We start from the raw sequence: 7,924 nt of genomic DNA, 5'->3' as shown, positions 1-7,924 counted from the left end.
GTCCAGATGATGGTGGGGGTTTAAGTCCAAATGATGGTGATGGTGATGGTGATGGTGATGGTGACGGTGCAAATTTTGGTAGTAATATTGATGCAAATCGACCTAATAGCCCATTTGAAGGAGAATTTGGCCTTGCTGCTACTGGTGGACTTTTTATTAACATAGCAGAATATGGAGTAAATCCATCTACTGAATCTAGTGGGGGTCAAAGTGCACATACAGCTCGATCAAAAGGAAAAGCCAAGAAGCACCACTATGATATTTCTAGACGTTCTTAATCTTCAGGTAGGAGATAAAATTCTGGTAACTTTGAGTATAGTGAATCATCTGCTAGTACTCAAGGATGTTACTATCTACCAAAACAACCTAATTTTCAACCTCCTCATGATTATCCACCTTTATATAGTTATTATTCACCGCAAATGTATCCTCCACCTCAAATGTATCCTTCACCTCAAATGTATCCTCTACCTCAAATGTATCCCCCACCACAAATATATCATCCTCAAATTTATCCTCCACCTCAAAGGCATTAAGAACAAAGGCCATAGGGATGGGGATGGAGTCAACTTGACTCTCAAAATAAAAATAGAGAATTTGATCCTCCTCGTCATTCTACCATATGGTAAATTTTGAAGTATATATATATCAATAGTTATAGTTGATAGAATTTGAAATTATTATATTTTTAAGTTTGTAATTTTATTAAATATAGATGCTTGGTATTTAATATATTATGTTTTGTTAATATCTTGATTTGTCTAGAATTAACATTGAATATGAACTTGGCTCAAGTAAAAATTTTGTTGCTTAATCAAATATGAATGTTTTATTATAATCTAACTAAAATTGTGAATATTTTTTTTTAGAAAATAAAAAATATAGTATGATATATTTTAAAAATCATTAAATAAAAGTTTTTATGATTATAATTATAATTATTATATTTTATAAAAAATTGTGTGAAATTAAAAAAAAATTCACGACCGCGATGACCTTGATAACTGCAATGATCTCCGTTATATCTTAAAATGCGATAAACACGATACGATAAAAAATGTGGCCGCGACCGTTATTTAAATCCATGACTGACACCTTATTACATAGGGTGCTAAAAGCCAAATATTTCTTTGTAAAATCTTTTATGGACTCCAACCTCTGCAACTTCCTTTCTTTAACGTGGAGAAGTGTTTGGACCATAAAGGCTGTCTTCCAACAGGGTGTTCGGTGGAGAATAGGAGATGGGAAGATAGTACGAATATGGAAGGACAAATGGATGCCATTCATCTAAACTTCAAACCAAGTTTGCTAAGGGGGAGTTGGGATGAGGATGAAAGGGTGGCAACACTAGTTGATGAACAATCACGGTGGTGGAAATGATAGACATTTCAAGAAAGATTCTACACAGAAGAGGCAGAGGCAGTATTCTCTATACCACTCAGTAGAATTGGTTTACCTGAAAGGCTGGCATGGAGTTTCGATAATTCTGGTCTCTACACAGTTAAGAGCACCTACCGATGTTATGCAACTCAATAGATGCAAATGAGAGTGGTGGAGGACATCAACAGGGACGGAGAGCACAAAATCTATGGAACAGAATCTGGTCAACACAGGTACTAACAAAGATGAAACTTTTCATGTGGAAAGTGTGCAAGGAAATCCTTCCAGTAATGCAAAATTTGTTGAGAAGGAAGTTGCAAGCTGATAGAAACTGTGTCCGATGTGGAGATTGGCTCATGATATAATGGAATGTGATCATGCAAAAGAAGTCTGGAGGTGTTTTGGTTTTCACCGTGATGAAAGGATAAGGGGAAACATGCATATGACAGAGTGGAAAGGGAAAATTCTGGAATATCTATCGAAAGAGCAGAGACAGCTAATGACCATAACCGTATAGGTGATATGGAATAACAGAAATAATGAGCTGTATGGTGAGCAGAAGAGGAACCCGACTGTGTCAGCAATGTTTGCAAAAAAAATACTAGCAGGATTTCATTAATGCTTAGCAGCAACCCTTAAGCATGCAAACATTGAGAAAGTAGGGATGGGAACCCCTACCCAGTGGTACTTACAAAATTAACTTTGATGGAGCAGTAAACAAGGGACAGAAGATGGGAGGTGGTGGTGTGATAATAAGAAACTCTGGTGCATTGGTAATAGGAGCACTTACCAACAACTGGCCAAGGATAACAAACCCTTAACCATCGAGGCTATTGCGACAATGTGTGCTATGGATTTTGCAAGGGAGATGGGATTCGAAAATGTGATATTGAAAGGTGACAGTATAACAGTAATGTCAAAACTCTAACAGACTTTGATTTCTCGCCTATTGGAATCTGATTGAGGTAGCAAGGAAAAAGATACAACAGATTAGAACTGTCAAGATAAATCATACTAGAAGAAAAGGCAACAAAGCGGCACATCGTGTAGCTAAGCTTGGGGTAGATTCGTAGGAAGCCACCTATTGGGTAGAGGATTGTCCTGATCAAGTTGAAAACATTGTTATTGTTGATGCAAACTTTAATCATAAATGAAAGTTCTTTAATTCAAAAAAAAAAAAAATTGCTAAACAAACACTAATGAATTAATGGGCAAAAAAGAATTGGCAAAGGAATCATGAATACCATTGCATGAGTTATATTAGATTCTAATGTGTTGAAACATGGCTATATATTGTTTTTTGTTTTGCTTGGTAAGATCAAGTAAATTGAAGCATTACAGATTTGCTTACCTTCACAAAGAAATAAAGAGCTTGGTTGGATTCTCTAGTTAAATAAAACAAGCCGAGGTTAGCAAAAGAAGCAAGAAAGTGTATAAATCCAAGGCAAAAAAAAAAATAGCAGGTGGTGATTGAGAACTTCACCCGATGACTATGTATCTCGAAGGCGAGTGATTTCTCTTCTAAATCCAGAGAAAAAGTTGAGAACAGAGAAGTTAGAGAATCGAAATTCCTCTCTCAAAGTATACTGGACTTGCTCAAGGCTCAGATAGGTACTCTGCAAATGGGCATGAAGTTGTATCTTAAACAAGTGTCAATATGCATGCACATGGTATAATTCTCTCTGAAATATAAAAGTTGGGAGTATAAAAGACTTTGTTCTTCCACTTTAGAAAAGCAGAATGAACTTGAATATAAAGAAGCAATAATTAAAAAACAAGTGGCGGCATAAGGAACTACCAATTAAGCTTTCCAAGTAGCCTAGCAATCTTTGGCATATTTTTTATATATCCTAATTAGCATATGATTGGTGTGTGTTTATAGGGCTGATTGGTGTGTGTTTATAAGGCAAAAATCCTATTTCTTAGTGATTTAGGAGTGCTTGTTCCTTAACATTACAATTCTATTGATCGGTTGGTACAATTCAAGTCGGAATATATTGTAGACTGCAACAAAGCAAAGGGATTAGAAATTAAGTGCACGAGAAGTTGCTCTTAGAAGTTCTATTCTTAATTGCACAAGGAATGTGCACACCAATTAAGATTAATTAAAATTTTTTTAAATGACATTATTTATTGCATGTGGAACAATGACATCATTAATTAATTTTATAATTAATTAAATATGTCTTGAAGATAAATACACTTGATTTGGCCAATCAAAATTCATCTATGAGTCAGCCAATTTATCTCTTAGTTAAATTAAAATAATTTAGGGATAAATACAAATTTTGACTAATCGAATTTCAAGGATTTATCGGTTATCCAATCAAATTCCACCTATAAGTCATTAGATTTTAACTCTAATTAAACTGTAGTTTTTTAGAGATAAAATCAAAGAAGTTACATTCTTTTGAAACTCTCTCATCCAACATCACCTGGCATTATAAATAGAGAGCACTTCTAAAAGATCAAAGAGAATTCTCTAAGGAGAAAGAAGATGATCTTTCATAGTTCCAAGAATGAAGATCTAAAGATCAGGAAGACAATTTTTGGAGAGTGAAAATCTGAAGATCATGAAAGCAGTTCTTGAGAATGAAGATAAAAAAAGACTAATGTAGGAGAGAAGATTTGAAGAATCCAAGTCTCCAAAACTTTCACAAGTTCAAGATGGAAAATCTAAAGAATAAAGTCTTCAAATTCCAACTAACAAATCCAAGAAAAAAAGATCTGAAGATTAAAGCGTCTATTAATGAATCCCTAGAAGGGAACCAAGATCCAAAATTCCCTAAATTGGGAGTAAATTCCAAGATGTTAAGGAACTCCAAATCTCTTCAGCTCAAGAATAAGTTTCAACAACTCTTGAACTGAAGCCATACTCTTTCAATTCAAGAACTAAGTCCCAATGATCCTTAAAGTGAAGTCTATATTCCTTCAATAAAAGAATAAGTCTTCAAAGACCCTTAAGCGAAATCCATATTTCTTCAATTTAAGAATAAGTCATCAAGACCTTCGAAGAGAAGGTCAAATTTATTCATTCAAGATCAAATCTTTTATACCCTAGCAAATTTTTGCTAAATAAAGAATCAAAAGATTTTTTTTAATAAGAATTTTTAGACTTTGTATTTTACAAAGTTGATAAATAAAATTATTATTTATATCCAATTTTCCTTATCTATTCTCGATACGAAATTTGCGTGTACAGGGAGAGCTACAGCCAACTTATGGATATAATGCTATTCGAAATTCATTATAACTTATAAAAGGGACAATAGATAGATATATAGAAGGTGATATAAGATAAAAATGTGTGAAATGAGTGACAATTAGGGGCATAAGATAACTGAATTAATTGGAAAGGGCTAGTTGGCAGCTGGTTACTGTTAAGCGTCCAGAAACACAAATCAGCACCTGCGAAGGAGACAACAAAGTGGAGCGGTTTTAATTTGTCTCATACAAAGACAATATGTACATTTCTTTCCTTGCTTTTTCATGTGAACGAAGCTAGCTAGAGGCGCCTAAATTGTAGCCCCCGAAATAGCTGCCATTTTACTTCTTGTCTTATGCACATTTGCAGCCTTTTCATAGAAAGAGAAAAAGCAACCTTCTTTTGTCTCTGCTGCTTCAACAGGACCACTGAACATCAATCTCCATCCTCTCCCCCTCCCCCCCACCACCCCATTCCCCATTCCCCATTCCCCATTCCCTTTTATTGTAGGCTTGTAGCCCCAGAATAACCTCTACTTAATGTAGCACTTTAAGACATTGAAGTCCACGCTTGTTTCAATCCTCCAGCCCGGTTGAGGCCCAGGCCGTGGCAAACACTGAGTTGTGACCTTTCCATGTGAGAACCAGCATGTCGTCCTCTCTCTTCATGCCCCATCCGCTGGCATGTTCATCTAGCAGGGATTTAACTTCTGCAACGGTCTCTTCACAAAATGGAACGCTAAAGAAACCGGAGCTCTTCATCCTTTGTGACAATTTTGCACCGGATTCTAACCTCTCTATCCTTTGAAATCCTTCAAAACTGATGATGTTTTCAATTTTGTGGCCAATATCAGATTCATACTCTAGCCTTTGGTTACTATCTTTGGGCAAGAAAGTCTCCAATGCGTCAAAGGGTATCCAAAGATAATTGAAGCAAGTTGTGATCCTTGACGTGAGACTTGATGCGCTCAGGTCAGAATCCTCGTCTACCACAACTATAATACGAGGATTAAGGCCTTTAATTATGTCAAGGAAAGCATCCCGCAAAGAAGAATCGCGAGCAGTACTCCCTTCTCTCTCATCAGACAAATAGCGTAGCCAATTTTGACAGTTTATTACTAAAGCCTCATCCTCCCTAAGTTCTAGCTCGGTAGCAGTCAACAAACTCAACAGTGATTCAAACTGAAAAGCAGAGGACTCTTTGGACAAAATTTCACCTGACGAGGACAAACAAGGGTCATCAATCACATGGAATTCAAAGGGTACATCCCTGAACTTTGCGAAATTTGCCAAACGATGACCGACGTCCTCGGTTGACACGTTAAGCAAAGGAGGCACTGGTGGCCTGCAAGAGGGTACGGTGATTCGAAGTGAAGGAGGCCCTTCAGCCCTCTTAGCTAGGGCGTCTATTAAAGTAGGCAAGTGCATACAATGAGCGATGCTAAAATCTAATATATGAACTTTGGGGGATCCTTGAACTGCCTTAAGAATGGCGCTGTTTGATACACAAAACCCAAACCGGTGCCAAGGGATTAGATCGACATACCCGGCAAGCTCAGTCACTGTCATTCTCCTCCTCAGAGATGTGCTGTCACCATTAAAATTCATGGTTGTGGGGCAAACCCTAGATGCTCTAGAGATGAGTGCTCTCAAGAACCAGGAGGTGAGCCTTTGATTAGGGTCCCCAACAGAGGAAGCGACGTTATTGAGCACCCACATAACTTGCTGAGCCAAAGTCACATCGTTGCTCTCGAGGGCACTGGCGCAGTGAAGTAGAAGCTTCTCTGTACATGCTCCATCGAGACTACCAAGGCATCCCCTGAGTGCTCCAGTTATAGAACCGTGAGGGGTGTTGAAATGGCTAGGATTTTGAAGGGAAATGGATGTGCCGTTTCCTCTTACCTCAGTTTTCATGGTTTTTGATAGAAGGGAAAATTAAATTAAATAAGCTAAACAATGGGTTAATTAGCGTTTTGTGGAATCAACGTGCATGGAAGATTTTGATGACCCTTGAAGAATAAAAGAAAAGAAAAAAAATAAAAAATACAAAGAGGATGGCGGAGAGAAGGTGGGCTGATTTGTTTGACACGCGTATGATTGGTATTGGTAGATGGAAATTGAAGAGCTAGGGTTTTACCTGGTCGCAGATGTGTGAACTGCCAAGTTCAACAAATATGAGGTGTTGAAGAAAGAAATCTAACACATAATTTCCTTTGTGTTTTTAATGAGTTGAAGTGTTGAGAGAGATAGAAAGAGAGAGTTGAGAGCTGGTTTATCTGTTACTTGAAGCCTATATATAGCAGGGAAAGGTCCTTGTTGAATGATTATCCACATAGCATGCAGCCAAAAAATTTAAAGTTCCATGAACCGAGACTTAGCAACTTTGCATTATAGTGATTTGAGTAGCCTGGGTTACCAGACAAGACAAAGTACATCATGAATTAATAATCATGAATAAGGTAAGTATATATTTTACTATCCCAGCTTGATCAGATCATAGGCTAACTTAAATTGCATGCATATTTTAAAAGTAATTAAAATTCCAGTATAATTTAGTGAAAATGCAAGAAAATTTTAATGTCTATTTGGATTGTCACCCCAAAATCACTTGAAATATGACTTAATTAGATAGTACATGTACCTTCTTTCCAATCTAGTTTCTTATGAGCAAATTAGTAGTACTTATATATATATGTATATTTATGTATACATATATATATACATGTACTTTCCATTATATTTTTTAAGAGCAAATTAGTGGTACTTATATATATATATGTATATATATATATATATGCATATCGGTAGTAATACGGTTAAGAATATTCTCAGATTCTTTGTGGATTTAATCATTTTTCGGATATTTTAAAGATAATTTTTTCCCACTTATTCTTAAAGTGCTCTCCGCAAAGTTCAAAATTTTTTCAAAATTGGCTTTGTTCGGCTTCCTAAAATTTATGAATGAAGGAATGCTAAATTTACAGTACACAATTTAAAATTTTAATAAAAATCATATATAAGTTTAACAAAAATAAAAAATATATTTTATATTTTTGTATTGATATTAATTATAACACATAATTTTTGTATAAAATAGTATTTAAATATATGAATTACTAGTATTTTATATGATACGAATATACAAATTATCAAGTCTTTTTCAATCATATATATTCCTCTTTAACATCACTTAGTAATATCAGTCGAAACAATTAATTAAAATATTGAAACTCTTCATCATTCTTGAATTCTTGAGTAATGATTTTGGCGTTGATAGAGCTTTCCTAAGCTAATTTGGACAATTGCTAATTATTCCCTCTCTTCACTTTCTCTAGTCTAT

The 7,924-nt window shown here is 35.6% G+C and overlaps 1 pseudogene across 1 annotated transcript; it reads right to left on the bottom strand.

Moving 5' to 3' along the window:
- Positions 1-920: 920 nt before the first annotated feature.
- LOC111308421 (scarecrow-like protein 32 pseudogene) lies at positions 921-6,925 on the bottom strand (annotated as a pseudogene). The gene has a single exon (XR_016331004.1). The product of XR_016331004.1 is annotated as a scarecrow-like protein 32 pseudogene (transcript).
- Between the last annotated feature and the right edge of the window lie 999 nt (positions 6,926-7,924).

The sequence above is a fragment of the Durio zibethinus genome, chromosome 2 (genome assembly GCF_047325235.1).
Source record: "Durio zibethinus cultivar Kanyao isolate XHJ-2024 chromosome 2, ASM4732523v1, whole genome shotgun sequence".
Lineage (NCBI taxonomy): Eukaryota > Viridiplantae > Streptophyta > Magnoliopsida > Malvales > Malvaceae > Durio > Durio zibethinus.
This window is presented reverse-complemented; position numbering and strand designations above follow the sequence as displayed.